Raw genomic sequence first — 16,645 nt, forward strand, 5'->3', positions numbered from 1 at the left:
GGTTCCCATCGCTCCTGTTGCTGTGATTTTGAAGAGGGGGAGAACGCAGCTGCTTCACGGATGGACTGAGTGGTTTTTCTGAAATCGCCCGTTTTCTAAGACGTTACACTAGTTTGTGGCTTTGATTAACGCTCTATATGGGCGACTCCTCTGTCACTGACAAGCGCGTAAGCTGCTTCTGTTCAGAGTTTAAATCAGTTTGGGGATCCGGTCCCGGTGAAGGCTGCTCTTGACAGGTGCGCGCAGCTCGCAGAGAGAGGATGGGCAGACGTGAGGCAGACAGCAGAGGCGCAATGAACACCAGCGACCGCTCCGGACTCGGTTGTCTGCAGGACGCGGCGTCCAGCGGCCACCGAGGCGGCGAGGAGTCCCCGAGGCCGGACGGCCGCCGTCCCTGCAGCGCGGACAAGCGGCAGAGGAACCCAGAAATGGAGGCGGTGGGCCGGGCACCGCCGGCCACAGCGCCGATGGAAGTGAAGAAGCACCAGCACAAACACAACTTGAAGCACCGCTATGAGGTTATGGAGACTCTGGGGAAAGGCACCTACGGCAAAGTGAAGAAGGCGGTAGAGAGAGCAAGTCTGAAGACGGTGAGTATGGTGCCGGTTATTTTTTTTAGCTTTCCACAGCTGTGTGCCTCAAGGATGCTGTCTGTTCTCATCTTAAATATCTTAACATGCTGAATGAACTGTTGGCAGGTTGTTTTATTTATAGCTGAATGTAGCCTACATTATGATGAACCTGTTTCTGAACATGTTTGAACTCTTAACCTCTTATGCTGGCTCATACAAGAGCTTGATATCCCAATCAGTGTGATATTCTGCTAATGCTTTTGTCTTCAGTGGTCTCCCTGTGTGTGTGTGTGTGTGTGTGTGTGTGTGTGTGTGTGTGTGTGTGTGTGTGTGTGTGTCTGTGCGTGTGTGTGTGTACCTTTGTATTTGCTGCTGTTCCAAGAATGTGGCCCATTGGTTATTAAATATTAATTTGGAGGTGGAGTTGAGTTCCTGGGTGGCATGTGTGTGTGTCTGGATGTGTGTGTTTGTGTGTTTGTGGGTGAGCTCATGGGCTGATCCTGAACCCAGTTCTTGCTTCCTGTGCTGCCAGACTGAGATGCCTTTGGTCTGACTCACTCAGCACTTGGACAAGGGGATAAAATTACTACAATAGGTCTCCTCCAATAGGAGTCTGACCCCCTTTACCAGCAACCCAGTGAAACAGACTCACACACACCCAAACACACACATACACAGGCATACTCAGACAGACAGAATAATAAACGATATTTCTGTTTAACTTTTCATTCTGAATATTCAGGTTAAAACCAGGATGTGGTGCCAGATTAGTTTGAATAATTGTGGGTTTGTGTCCGCAGTCAGGCTTTAATCCCTCACTCTGCCGTGATCCGAGCACAAAGAGACAGAGACCCCGTCAGCCTCAAATTCCCCCTCTGTTTTTTTAAATAAACAAACACACAGTAATAGGGATAATCTTTTTTTTGCAATCAGATTGTGGAAGTGCAATTGGCACAATTCCCCTGGCTGCTTTCACTGTATAACTCTGAGACCTCTGAGAAAGAAAGGACAAAGAGAAGGAGTGAAAGACAGAAGTAAGGTAGGAGACTGATGGAAGAATCTGCAGAGAGAGGGGAGCAGAGAGAATTAGCTATGCATTGTGCGTGTGTGTGTGTGTGTGTGTCTGTATGTCTGTAGGACACAAGGGGAAAATGCTGAATTCCTCAAGCCAGTAGCCAGCACATACCAAGGATTCTTTGAAACAAAACGGACATTATTTTTGGAAACAAGACCAGGGGGACTGTTGTTTAAGCGTGGGGAGGAGGTAAAGGAGGAAACAATTTAAGGGCAAGGAGGAGGAAGAAGAGGAGGAAAAAGAGATGTTTTAGATGAAAGACCTGACTTGAGACTGTCCCTGTGAAACGTCTGAGTTCCCACTGTGCATTGCTACAGGAAGTGAACTATGCACAGGATGAAATGGAAGGAAAAGATGATGAATACTGTGTCTTGGGTGTCATCTGTACTGGAGGCCACTTACACTAACTGGGAGCCTAAAACTGAACCATGCTAGAAAATATAACATTGAGATGTTTTTCTTTTGTGTACATTCTGATGTATTTAAAAAGTTACATAATTTTATCAAATATGTGCAGCTTTTAACTCGTGTTGGGCCATTTGAAAAGAAAGAAACGTGCACCTGTTTTGCTTCACTTTTTTTTTTTCCCAAGATTAAAATACCTCCAGCCAGCAGATGTGGCAATTTGTTGTTTCTTTTATCTTCTTAGACACAAAAACACACATCATGTGCATGAGAGTTAAGTATGACAGTCTCACATCTGTTTGTTCACAAAGCTGGAGACCATAGCCGGATAGCTGAGCTTAGCATAAAGACTGCAAACAAGGGGAAAACGTGGCTCTGTACCAAGGAGAAAAATTTTGACTGCCAGCAAATGAAATGTTGTTGTTCACATGAAATGTGGCTTTGTTGTGGTTTGCTTAATGCATACAGAAACACTGGTGTAAAAATAAGAGTTTTTGGTTTTACAGGAGTACGTGTGTCGGACTATGTCTTGGCCAGTAGCACAAATTTCCTGAAGTCTTGTCCTCACCAGCAGAGACTCCAAATTGTCATTGTGCCCATCTGAGCACATAAACCCCTGTAAAAATCACAAATTGGCATTTTTATTGTGGATTTAACAAATAATATGTAATTTGTTCATTAGTGAGCTTTAAAGATGCTGGTAGTGTGATGTTTTTTCTTTGAACAAAGCCAGACTAGCTGTTTCCCCCTGTTTCTAGTCTCAAGCTAAGCTAAACAGCAGCTGGTTCCATATTGAACAGACAGATATGAGAGCAATATCAATCTTCTGATCTAACTCTTGGCAAGAAAGCTCCCAGAACATCTTACTATCTCTTTAAATAGGCTGTTTGTCTTGAAGATTTGTCATGAAAAGTTTTTCCTTTTCTAGAAAGCTGTTAAATCATTTCTTTTATGCACTGATACATGTGGATGTCAGGGCTGAAACAGTATAGCTCAGCTCTGTCTGGCTTTTTGCATTGTGTCCGTGTATTCGTCCATTTGCAGTCCACCATCGACTACACAAGAAGCAATTCTGAAGTTCCTGGTTATGGAAAGCTTAGGACTCTGCGTGTGTTTGTGTGTGTGGCTGGATGGTGAGGTCAAGGGTCATTTTGGCAAGAAGCCTGAATAATCCTGCTGTTAAATCTTTCACAGATGCAGCAGGGATCTTTAGTGATGTTCAGGCCCTTAGGAGATGTACGTATGTAGTCTGTGTGTGTGTGCATGAGTTTGTCTGTGGGAATAAGGGGACAGGAAGTACCCCACCCCAAACCTCATCGTGACTTCACACACACTAACAAAACACCTGCAAAAAGTCAGCAGCCTCAAGATTTGTGCTGTGGGGAAAGGCACAATTTGGGCGGACAGGCTGGATTAAATTAAGTCTTATTATGATATAGCTTTACAAAGCATTGGGTATCTCTCCGTACATATTGTACATTTCTATTGTCTGTAACATTACAACATATATTATGTTCTTCTCCTACACTCATTCTATAATAATGACACACATAGCTTCTCATGTTTCCTGCATGTGTACAGTTACAGTTTGGTGTTTTTGGCCATGTTTCACACGCAGCACATTATTTGGATGAACAATGAGACATTGTTGGTAGGACGGATATTTTAGAGGTCATACTTAGACATGACGCGTATGCAGCATATGTGCACAAGGGTGAAATCACACACACACACACACACACTCATAACCACACTTCCTCCTCATGCACGTGGCACTTTAAAAAACACTCTTAATTCCCTGAAGGCTGAACAATGCCCAGAGTGTGTCTCTCTTCTCTGCGCTCTGCTGATCAGACTTTAATTCCAAGTCCAGTGGTGGTGGTGGTGGTGGGGTGGGGGGTAACTCTGGCATTAGAGTGACAGTAAAATACAAGTTTATTCACTCTAAGTCCACATATTTTATCCATTCCCTTCACCTGTCCTGTCAGCTGCCTCTTACATCCCTCCAGCTTATTATTTCATGTTCACCCCTTCCCTTCCCTTCCTCACATTGCTTTCCCATCCAGCAGGTATTTGGGTCAGAAAACGTTCACGCGCATGCAAGCGTCCGCATGTTAATAGCTCCCCAACCTTGGACATTGCGCCATTCAGCCGACAGCCACTGAATATGTGTGGCCTAATCTCTGACCCAGCACCCGATACCTCTCTTGTGATGTGAAAAACAATATCATCGTACAGTATGCTGAGTACTTGATTATAGAAAAGATATAAACCTAAAAAGAAAAAGAAATATTCTCCTTCACTGGATAGCATCACATCAGTAATAGAAGGTCGGGTCAGTGCCGGGAGTTCCCTGGAGTGTGTTTGTGTTGTGTTGCATAACTGCTGCGGTTGATGGAGCGTGTGAATTGTGTCTTCCAGTGTCTCGTAGACGTTTTTTTCCAGCAGCTGAGAATGCAGGAGCGGTGACCCCGAGGGAGAGGCCTGCTTGCCCACAGGGACTCTGTAGGGATTGACAGAATTATACAGTAGTATAATCAGTGCTATGTTAGAATGTCAACCTTACAAAGTAGTCCAGTGGCCTCAGGATCTCACATGTATTTCTGAAAAGGACATCCTGGTCTGTCTTGTCCTTGTACAGTGCTGTTTTGGTGACAGTTATTCTATCTGTAGAGATTTAGGGGCTCATGCTGGGGTGCATGTTTTGGTAGTGTGTGCATGTGTGTGTGTGTGTGTGTTCTGTGGCTGGGGGTTATGTCGGGGTACAGTGAGTGCCTGGGATTAAGGAAGCAGAGTGTGAACAGTGCAGCTGTCAACCTTCTGCCTCTGAGTGAGCTCAGATCACAGGAGACCTGCTCTCACCATCCAGCCTTTAAAACCCACATAATCACCTCTAATTCCCAGAGATTTTATTTGTGTATGTGTGTGTGTGAGTGTAAGTGTATCAACACTACTGTATGTATGTCTTTGTTTCCAAGCCTGTCTATGCAAGTAACACACAAATTTTGAATTTATCAGTGTATTTTTTTTTTGTGTGGAATGATTTGAGTTACTGTGAGGGAGGTGCAGAGGGAAATTTGGAATCTGTCTTTGCTGGCACAAGATCTTCTGTGACAATGGGCATCAACAAGTGTTGTACAAATTATCACCATGGTAACGACTGTCCTTTGTTGACCTAACGCTGTTTTCTTGTTGTGGCAGATGGGTTCTGTAGACGGATTTGTTTTGTTCAACTTTTGTCCTCTTTAAAGCTGTTAGCCCAACCGCACTAGCCGGACTCAATGGTGTGTCTTCTTTCTCAGGTGGCAATCAAGTCGATCCGCAAGGAGCGCATTACTGACGACCTGGACAAAATTCATATCCAGAGAGAGATCGAGATCACCTCTTCACTCAGGCACTCCAACATCATACGCTTCCATGAGGGTAATTCAATTTCAATTCAATTCAATTCAATTTTATTTATATAGCGCCTTCCACAATCAAAATTGTCTCAAAGCGCTTTACAGAGACCCAGAGCCTGACCCCAGAGCAAGCACTTAAGGCGACAGTGGCAAGGAAAACTCCCTTTTAACAGGAAGAAACCTTGAGCAGAACCTGGCTCAGATGGGGGACCATCCTGCCGATGGCCGGGCTGGGTGAAAGGAGGAAAAGGAGGAAGATAGGACAGCTAGGAATGGAGGAGAGGGGGAGAAAGACATGCAGCATAATACAGACAATGTGGGTCAGTATTTACATTACAGTTAGTGAACAGTTATTGGATAATGTGTGCTCAGCAGATTAGAATTATGAAACAGAGCACGGAGGCAAAAAGCTGTCATGACTGGTAATTATTTACATTACAGTTTGCAAAGAATATTAATCAAATATTTATCTGTAGCAGAACGGAACATTAAACATGTTAGAAATAGATCATTGTAAACAATAAACAGCAGCAGGTGGGTGGAGCCAGGACCATAGGACATGCAGCTCCGGAGCCAGAGGTACCTGCAGTAAGGTACAGAGAAAGAGAGACCAGAGAGAAACAAACACAGGAAGGTTGCACAATGCTTAAGAGAAAATTACATGGAACCAAAATAACTTTTGTTAAACTGGGTGTCATACTCTTTTATCACATTACTATTACCCTAATCCCCTGATATACACAGCAGTGTTTAGAGAAGTGTTGTGCAACAATGCCCATAAGAGGCAACACTGGCAATATTCTCTGTTTTTTTTTTTATTGTCAACTAATCTCATTTGAAGACTAAAATCAACAATGAATTGATCAGACTAAAAAAGTATTCCTTATATGTCTAAAGCCTGATAACAGCTTCCTCATCAGTGAGCCACAGCATTGTACTGGGTGATGTGTTCCTTCATTACCATGAACTGCACTAGTAAAAAAAATATTCGTGAACCATTTTCTAAGATTAATGTCTTTTTTTTGTTGACAGTAACAAAAACATAGAATATCGCCAGCCTTAACCTCTGAAAGTCCTTAACATTTAGTATCCACTGTTGGATTTTTGTTTAATACTTATGCATGAATGAGACGCTTCACTGGATCCATATGTGCATGTTTCAAATTATTTTAAAATGTTAATGGGGAACCAGCAGTCCTGCCCACTTGCTGGTCGCTTGTACTCACTTTACTTAATTACATTATTTCAGGTAAGAATCTTACCTTATAAAACTCATAGATATGACCGACAGTGCACATGATTTCTGGCTCCCTCTTGGTTTAAATAGATTGTGATGAAAAGAATGTAGTGATTTGGAAAAAAAAAAAAAAACTTTCTGAGGACACAGTGCAGAATAGCATCTCTTGAGACATCACCTAACACACATATAAATACATGTACATAATGCCATATTGTAAATGTGCCCTGTGTGTATATGTGTGTGTGTGCAGTGTTTGAGAGCCGGGATAAGATCGTGATAGTGATGGAGTATGCCAGCAGAGGAGAGCTGTACGATTACATTCAGGAGAGAAGGAGACTGCCAGAGACAGAAGCCAGAAGCATCTTCAGGCAAATCACATCTGCTGTCCACTACTGCCACAAGGTTTAGACACGCACACGGACACACACACACACACACTTTCTGCACCGCAGGAACTCAGGATAAATTAGGGAGCGACACGTAGGCACGTGCTGAATTTCATGCTGCGGTATTCAACTGTGCACAAGCAAATACAGTACCGCTAAATCCACTAAATCCTAATCCTAATACTGCAGAAAAACTTGACTTGAGTTTTTAGATCTCTCTGGGTTAAGAGCGCATTAATCCTTGATCGTTTTTTGCAGTCACACACTGACACATTTAACAAACACGTTGCTTAAATGGGCTTCCTTCCTCCCTCCCCATTACTGTAAGCCCTGGCAAAGGAACAGGTTCTTCTTTGTTTCTTTGTTTTTATTGTTGTGTACATAAAATCAACAGGACTTATCAAGGAAATACATAAATCCTATTAATACAGAAGTACAGTACAGTAGAAGTGGGGGGGGGGGGATCTGTGTCTTACAGTCAGCTGAGTTGGATATGACAGAACGGTTTTTGTTTTTATATCATGCCCTGTTCAGCAGGTTGGTTTCTTCATGAACCTCTCCCATTAAACTTGCAGATTATCGTTCGGCTCGTGGAGCTTTGTCGTAGGCAGGGAGGTGGATTTTGTGCTCCTCGCGCCCTTGAACATTGTCCCAAAATAGACATGAGTGTTCCAGCATGAATGAATTATTGAATGTGCCTCCGAGGTATGCAGGACACATGGAAGGATTATTAAGGCTTCAAGAGGAGAATGAAAATAATTCAGCCATTTGCTGCTTTATTTTTTTTCCTCCTTTTCTCCAGATCAGTTTGACAATAGTCGTTTAAAAACCTCAAGAATTGAAATTTAGTCCCCCACAGATTTCTTTTCATCTTTGTCTCTGCCTTGCATTTACACATACACTCACATGCAGGCTTATATACTGTGCACAATACATTGTCTAAGGTCAAGGGTCATTTCCTCCACTTAAGTGCTCTGAAGAGGATGTAATTAATGAAAGAAAGGAGGCCGTTCTGGCTCATTAGCCAGTGACTTTAAGAGAAACCGACAGCAGCAGTTTAAAGTTCCTCTGTGTCACATGGCTTCCTGGGTTATCTATAGCAGCATTGTCGCTTCTTATGATTTACTACTTACTCTGTATAGTTGAAGCACCTGATCCTGCAAAAGACTCTTCCTCCCATTGGATCCAAAGTGTACCATAGCTCTTCTTCACCAGCTGTCTACACTCTGTTGCCTCACGTTGGCTCCCAGGTGCTTAATGCCATCAGGGGATCAAATCACATCTCATCAGATTAATTAACCCAAACAAGGCACTTCCTCAAGCCTGACGATGATTAAACAGTCTGAGAACCTTTCTCGAGGCTCTCTGATGTGTTAGACACATGGCCCTGCAACACGAGGCCTGAGTCGAATGTTAAGGGTTTTAAAACTATGAGTGAAAGACAAATTCTACCCAATATAAACCCAGGCACCGCAGCCTGGCACTGCAGCCTGGCACCACAGCCTGGCACCGCAGCTTTGGTTTATATTGTACACATCAGACCCTTCAGTTTTATGTTTGCATGCAGAAAGAAAACATCTGACTGTAAACAGGAGGCAGGAGCAGCGCAGGACCTCATGTGTGTCTCTGCTTTCTTGCAGAATGGTGTTGTTCATCGAGACCTCAAACTGGAGAACATCCTTTTAGATCAAGATTTGAATGTGAAGGTAAGATCGATAAAACATACGCAAACAGGACGCAGCCATGCAAGCTGTGGAAAATAAATCAAGAGTTTCCTTCCAAAAATAAGCTATTTTATCCCTGCATAAAAATGAATATGTCTTCTGGCAAAATCGTTCTTGGCCTGAGCGTTAAATACATCATGGGTTATTATGACTCATCCAAAGACCCCTGATTTCACTTTTTTTTTTGAACATTAAACCGTACATCTTCATGACACACTGGCTGATATGTTGCAGGAAACAGTCTTTTTCCACTACTGCTGTATTTACGATGCTGGAACGAAACTTCGTGTTGTGCAGCTCGTAATGGATTACTTTGTCAGCTCCAAAATAAAATGCAAACAACATGCACATTCAGAACATACATTGGAACACAATCTGCCCACAGTAATTTCAATGTGTTCTTAAGCCGTGCACACTGAACCAGCGCAAACATAGTGCCAGGCCTTATAAAAGAACCCAGGGGTCATTTTTTGCCTTATTTGGATATTCCTCTCCTTATATGGGAGCTGTGCATGGCCAAAGGGGAATGCAGGGAATCCAGCGGCAATCGCGCCAATCGGAGGGTTTTAATATAAGTATGCTCTGTCTGTCCGTCAAAAGAAAACAATATGTGCGGGCCTCTCAGGCCTCTCAGCAGCTCTTCATTCATCGCAAACCTCAGGTTCACCACATTGGCCTTTCACAGCATCCGCTGCAGGAAATGACCAAGGCTCTGTGTAATGCATGTGCATGCCATGTCTGCACAATAGCTCCTTAATGGCATGTGTTAAAGGCAGGCACTTCTGGACATTTTAGGTAAAATGTTTGACCAAATGGATCTTGGTCAAGTTTGAGGCCACAGATTATAATTTTTAAAAAAATCAAGAAATTCTTCTCACATAAAAATATCACAAGAATCTCAGAAGCCAGCTTGGATTTTTTTCCCCCTACACGATGGGAACAACAGTCTGCAGAAACAGTGGGCTTCTTACAGTAGTCCATGCAATTCCCAGGCACGTGTACAGGAGTCGTTTGTATGTTTAGAAGAAACCGTGTCTTATTCAATCATTCAGCACTGAGGAATGTCTTTGCCAAAGCACTGAAGTGAATACAAGAACCTCACACAGATATATCTCTGGTGTGCGAAAGAATTTACGCTCCACACGCACAAACACACAGTGGTATGTAGAAGGTAAAGCTGTATAAACAGCACAACTCACTTGCTCAGGCTACACATCTTTATTACCACTGTACGCACAGGCATAATATCAACAGCGGGCTGACTAATATATATACACACACAGCGCCATCTTCCATCTGTGAGGTCTCCCGTTTCCCCTGCACCCCTGTTCCACGGAAATAAAGCTGTCATGTTGAGTATTTTTAACACCAGAGGGGCTGATAGTGGGCTGGTGCGCATGTTAATAATCTCTTCAGATAGAGAGGAGCCTCGGTATGTCTGCGTATTGCTCTTGCAGCCTCGAGTGAGTGATTGTTCCGTTACGTGAGTGTAAGCAGCCTGATGTTTTTGGCCCTCTTCTCCTTCCTCACTCACACTTACTTTGGCAAAAGCTCAGCATACCTATTTTTGGCTCCTTTAAAAGGAATCGCTTTGAGTTACTGTGTTTTTGCCATATGACCGACTAAAAACAGTTTGCAGTCCATACTCAGTGAAAAGGAATCTGGATTGCGTGAGGATGAGTGTGAGTGCTGAAGTGACTGAATGAATTCAATTTATGAAAGACTGGGTTTTGTGTGTGTGTGTGGCAGCTGTTAGGTTGTTATGTCAATCATCACTGACACTCACTGTCACATAAATCCTTTTTGTTCACTTGACACAAACATATGAACACATGGATGCTGGACTGGTCTTTTATGTCCACAGCTGCAAAACATTTGAATGACATATGATACTTGCTTTTTTTTTTTCTGAGATTTGGGTTTTGACATCTTTCAGGGCTTCATTATTTTTAACCATTGTTGATTTTTAAGGTTTTTATTTTTTATGTACTTCCTGCTTTTTTTTTATCCCAGCTCTGGTCAGCCTTTATTTATTAATAGATCAATTGCATTGAACACTTTGTATTTTTGGATTAAGTGTTCGTGTTACTACTAATTTTCCAGTCTGGGGATTATTAAAAGAATCTAGTCTTATACTAGCACAGGAGCAGGAGTAAACAGGGGACACAAAATAAATGTAAACAGAATATTTTAATGAGTGATCTCTCTTTCTCTTGTTCTGCAGCTGGCTGACTTTGGCCTTTCCAATCACTTCCAGAGGGGCACTCTGCTGCAGACCTACTGTGGAAGTCCACTCTATGCTGCCCCAGAGATAGTGAAAGGGCTGCCATACCAGGGGCCAGAGGTGGGTCACGCACTGTCGTCGCTGGTTTCCTCATTACAAACCCTTTCCAAACATTATGGGTGTTTCATTAAAGCTACAACATGCCAGTTCTGGAGATCAAGCTAGCAGTGTGGTTTTTAAAGCTCTGATTTTGTCTTGGATATACTTCAGATGAACCACAGCCACTGGGTCTGGCAAGCCCTAATTCCAAAATCTTGAATATTAGAAAATGAAAACATGAGGCACATTTTCTCTTTTTTGTCATGCTTAGAATTATATATGATTATAATCATGTACCACCGTAAGGTATTGTATAAATCAAAACCTGAATTTTGTGAGTTATGTGCATGGCATGTCATTGTGTGTGTTTTGCTAGGTGGACTGCTGGGCGCTGGGGGTGTTGCTCTATGCCCTGGTGTACAGCAGCATGCCATTTAATGGGGCCAGTCACACCACGCTCACTGAGCAGATCAGCCAAGGTCGCTACCACAGACCCAACCCCCCCTCAGGTAAACCTTTGCCAATGTCCATGTCTCTGTCAACATTATTTTACATTTCTGTTCAGCAAAGTGTCTGATGTGATTGTTTTGTGTGTTGTTCTTACAGATAATCCTGTTAATTGTCTGTTTGTCTGATCGGCTGCTATAAATAACTGTTGACTCTGTTCCTTCAGACGCCTGCGCTCTTATCGACTGGTTGTTGACAGTGCGTGTGGACGAGAGAGCCACAATAGAGGATGTAGCCAACCACTGGTGGGTGAATTGGGGTTATGAAGAGAGTGTGTGTGACTGCTCTTCATCTCCACGCCAAGAATGCCCCTCCCCTCTGCTGGCTCGCTACATCGACTGGCAGAATCGGGTCGCCGCTGCCAGCAACATGACTGTTGTTGACTCCGGGTGCCTATCTTCAGACTCCTCCTGTCCAACTCAGTGCTCTCACCACCCCTTTTACTTCAGCTTACCTCTGAAGAGTGACCGTGGAGGAGGAAGTGGCGGAGGAAGGGCACGTGGAGGAATGTCAAGCCTCAGGAAGTCGCGCAAGGAGAATGCAATTCCCCTGAGTGCACAGGGAGCATGTGGTGGTGTTTGTGCAACAGCGGCCTCCTCTACTATGATTTCCTCATCTTCCACTATTGAGAGGAAGAAACCCAAAGGTATTCTGAAACCCCAGAGGAGTTTTGACTCAGTCTTTCACAGCCCCCCAAAAGAAAACTCTCCCTCCCAACCGTGTAACGCTTCTCCTCAGCCTTGTCGAACACATACACTTGCCCACCCACATGCTGAAGTGCTGTCCACCAGCCTGCCATCTCCCTCTACGTTCAGTCAACCCTCATCTAAAATGCCCAAGAAGGGGATACTAAAGAATTTGTATGGAGGGGAGTCAGGTTATGGCTCGTCCCCAGAGAGAAGGGTTTCTGGAGCAGGAGTTAAAGAGAGTGATGCAGGGGATTTGTGCTCCCACAAACAGCACGGTTGTCTCCCGGGAGCAGAAGATAGCCCCACCATGCGCACAGAAGCCGTAAGAAGAAGGAAGGGTATTCTGAAACGTAATGGCAAGTTTTCTCGCAGTCTGGATCTTCCTGATGACCACCACTCATCTTCCTCTTCAGCCCCTGCGATATTCCCCGAGGCTCTGCAGCAGCTCCTCCAGGCCACCGGGGTAGCAGAGGGCCGCCGAAGCCGCCCTTCCAGTGTGGTGAGCGAGGACAGCCTCTTCTCTTCTGATTCCTTTGACCTGCTGGACCTAAGCGCCCAGTCACGTCGCAAGATTTTCTCCCAGGGGATGCAGCACAGCGCCTGCAGCTCTGAGGAGGACCTGGAGCAGCTGAGAGCTGAGGCAGACGGGGTTGGTGAAGACAGAGAAGGACAGAAGGAAATGCTAACATAGGCCTAAGGAATGATGGGGAAAAAATGGGTTGAAAACCAGTTCTTCAGGCACTTTTCTGTGATAATCATTGCCTGCCGTCTTGAAAAGACAAAGTACATGGACTCTCCTGAGCATTGTACTGTCAATGTAAAGCACCATTTCTTTGCATATTTGTCAGTACTGAATGATAAACAGTGTTCTTTGACAATTTTATCCGTATTCTGGATGCGAGGCAACACAGAGAGTGACAAGACATCAAGTGGAACCTAAAGAGGATCCAATTTCTGACGATTAGCAGAGATGGCACCTGAATGTGGCAGAATGGACAGACAGTCTGTTATGGATGAGCTCTAACAGAGCTACACAAGACTACAGATTTTTCCAACTGATGAGAGTGTCGTCTTGGATAAGTGAATTAGCATGTAAGTGTGTTAATAGTGAAAATAAACACTATTGCTATTGATTATCTGTTTAGATACCACCCTACACTGATGGGTGTAAACACTTGTATCTGCACACAACTACTCTGTAGTGTCATAAACCGTTTAATAAATGTTTATATGCTGCCTATAAATGTTTAATTGTACCACACAGTATTACACTGTGCACAATTTGCTCCTTTGCACCAACAGACACAGTGTTGAATAGCAGAGGGATCACATTGCCTTTTACCGTGACACCACCAGCGCTGCTGTGGACGTTTAAACAGTTGATGTATGCAATTTTAAATCTGTACTTTTCATACTGTGAGAAGAGAATTGTGTTGTTAAAGCATTTCATTTTTTTTTTGGAAAAAATAAATAAGTTATGTGAATCTGAATACTTTCCACTTGTTTCCTTTTTTTTTTTGACTGTGAGCATGACGCAATACAGAAAATGTAAAGAAGACTGCTTATGCAAGACAAAAAGTTCTCAATTTAATTAATTTCCAGAGTCCCATGTCTCTATAAACATAGAGCCGTGTTTACCCTACAGAATGTTTTCACCATAGGCCATGTACTTAAATAAAAGTTCATTTGAAAAAGAAAAAACACTCAGCAGGCAAAAATATTTCATGAACTCACGTCACTTCAGGTTAAATTTACATTTTATTTGATCATTTTGTATAAAGAGAAGGATTAATCTATCAACTGTGCAAAACCGCATGTTGGAAAAAAGTAAGCAATGGGGCATTGGCTATGATGCCTACATGCTGTCCCTTTTGTTTCCTTTATCAGCTTTCACTAAATACTTTTCTGTTAACAGTCCTCATGTTTTGCAGCCTCTCCTTTGTCAAATGGAGAGAACCCATTATCGCTGTTACATAAAAACCTCAAATCTCCAAGTTTGGAGATCTGCACTTTCTCTCTTTCTCTCTTTGGCCAGCGGTGAAGTCCAGAGTGGACGTGTGATGGTGCCATTTCAAAACAGTCATTATCTCCTGTCAGTCACACAGGGACCGTGCAGTTGCATAATGGCTGCCATTCATCTCTGTTTTGCCAGTATTACACTGCATGCAGATGGCGGACAGCTAGTGTAAAAAATAAATAATAAATAAATGCGGTCCAGGCTACAGAATGTGATGGTAGGTTGTGCTGTATTTGTCTAGGACATTTTCTCTGATACCTCTGTTAGCTCTGTCAGTAGTTCCAGTTGATTTCTTTAGTCAAGTTATTGTTTTGGGTGTTTGGGTTTTGGTTGTGTATTTCCTGTTTTATTTTGAAGTGGTAGCCCTTGTGTATCTTGTCTTAATTTACTTCCTGTCTTTGTCTAGTTTCCCTCCTTTTGTGAATGTCTGCCCTGCCTTAATTGGTTTCACCTGTTACATATTACCTCATGTATGTAAGTCTCGTTCCCCTGTGTCCTTGTCTTTTTTTTTTGTCTGCACCTCAGTCTGCATCTGTATTGCCTTTGATCATTCCTGTTTCTCCTGTCCATGTAATACTAATAATAACTACCTAGGCCTCAAGCCCTAGAGAGCAGGAGGTAGCTCTGGGATTGGCCAGGGAATTGACTTTGGCAAAGCCTTGGATATTAGACACACAGCAAAAACCTGAACTGGCTGGTGCTCCGGGTTTGTCTGCGTTAGACAGAGCCTGGGCTACGGCTGCCTCCACAACTCCACGTTCACACAAGATCTCAGCCTCCCAGCCAGCATCCCAGTATGCTAACCTCCAGCCACTTTTCCAGCCTTCTGTCTGCTAGCCTTCAGCCTGTTCCCCAGTTAGCGGGTGGCAACAGCAGAAGAAGTGGCCGTCAAGCATCCCAACTCCATGGGGAACTCCCATTGTCCAGTGCTCCTGAGCTTCCATTGCCCAGCTCTCCAGAGTCTCCTCTGCTGCCCAGGTCTCCCGAGTCCAGCTGTCCTTCTGTGCACATATTCTGGAAAATAATGGTAGGTGGGTTAATAAGGAAATTACTAACACAGGAAATATGTTAGTTGAATTAGTTGAAATAAAGAATTAGTTGAAATAAACTATGGTTACAACTTTTGAGGGACATTGTGATGATTATCTTGTGACCCCCTCAGATTTATCTTTTCACTACAGTAATACATAGTAATAATGTCTCCTTCACTGAAGAGCTCAAGAAACTACCAAAGACTTGGATTTAATGGTCAGAGGAGGATAACTGTAGGATAACAGCAGCTTAAAGCATGTAAAGTTATGTGTGGGCCTCCTGTCAATCACACTGACAATTTCCCTTAAGCAGCATGGACTCAATGGTCAAGGACTTTACAGAAGCTGAAGTATTTGAAATACCTGCAATAACTGCTAATGCAAACCTAGGGGAAGGGGTTCACAGCTAAGTCTTGCTGGCCAAGAGGCTTTTCTTTCTGTTCCATCACGTGTGGATAAAAGTCCTGTTGAGTGAACAAAAGCAGCCAGAGTTTACTGTTTTGTATTTTTTTTTAGGCTGCTTACTGGGGCTCAGGCGGTCAGGGAACTGTAGCATTACAGTGTAGAAACCCTTCATTACCCACATGCCATGGCTACGATTTTTTTTTGTACATGCATGTACATATATTTCTATGTATAAATTATAATTAGTAGTACTTCAAAATTACTCTTACAGTACTCGAGTAAATAAATTCAGTTACTTCATATTTCCAGTGACCCCAACTGTTGTTGTTGTTTTTTTTTTGCTCACTATAATCAATTTCATCTTGACACATCCGTTCCTCTCCTCAACAAAACATTGACAACAGCAGTCATTAAAACAAATGTAAATATCACAATTTTTAACAGTCTCTCTACAACAGAAAGTTACTTTTCATTTAAAGGGCTTGGCCTAGAAATAAGGTCATATCATGTTGATGACGTAAAGAAAACCAACCACTCGGCCTGGTCAGATAACAATTCTGATGTCAGTTGCTAAGGCTTCTGAGGTTATCTGACCTTAAAAGAGCAGTGCAACAAAGTGATATCTGTCTCCACAGAAAGCATCTTCAAACCTCCAGCTATGACCTCGAAACTAGAAAAACATTTTCTTACAAGACAAGGTAGGAGCTGATTACTCACAGTTGAAAGAGGACATGCTTGAGAAAATTACACATATCTTCTAGAAACAGGTTAGATAGATCTTTTATTTGAAGACGTTCGACAAATGTATTGCAAAAGTTTGCGGCACAACCTCCTACTGACATCACAAAAGATCTTCAACCTCCTTTGTTG

At 43.1% G+C, this 16,645-nt stretch overlaps 1 pseudogene; it reads left to right on the forward strand.

The window, feature by feature from the left end:
• The first annotated feature begins 51 nt into the window (after window positions 1-51).
• On the forward strand, window positions 52-13,750 carry LOC121193813 (annotated as a pseudogene).
• The last annotated feature ends 2,895 nt before the right edge of the window (window positions 13,751-16,645 follow it).

The sequence above is a fragment of the Toxotes jaculatrix genome, chromosome 2, assembly GCF_017976425.1.
Source record: "Toxotes jaculatrix isolate fToxJac2 chromosome 2, fToxJac2.pri, whole genome shotgun sequence".
In the NCBI taxonomy this organism is placed as follows: Eukaryota; Metazoa; Chordata; class Actinopteri; family Toxotidae; genus Toxotes; species Toxotes jaculatrix.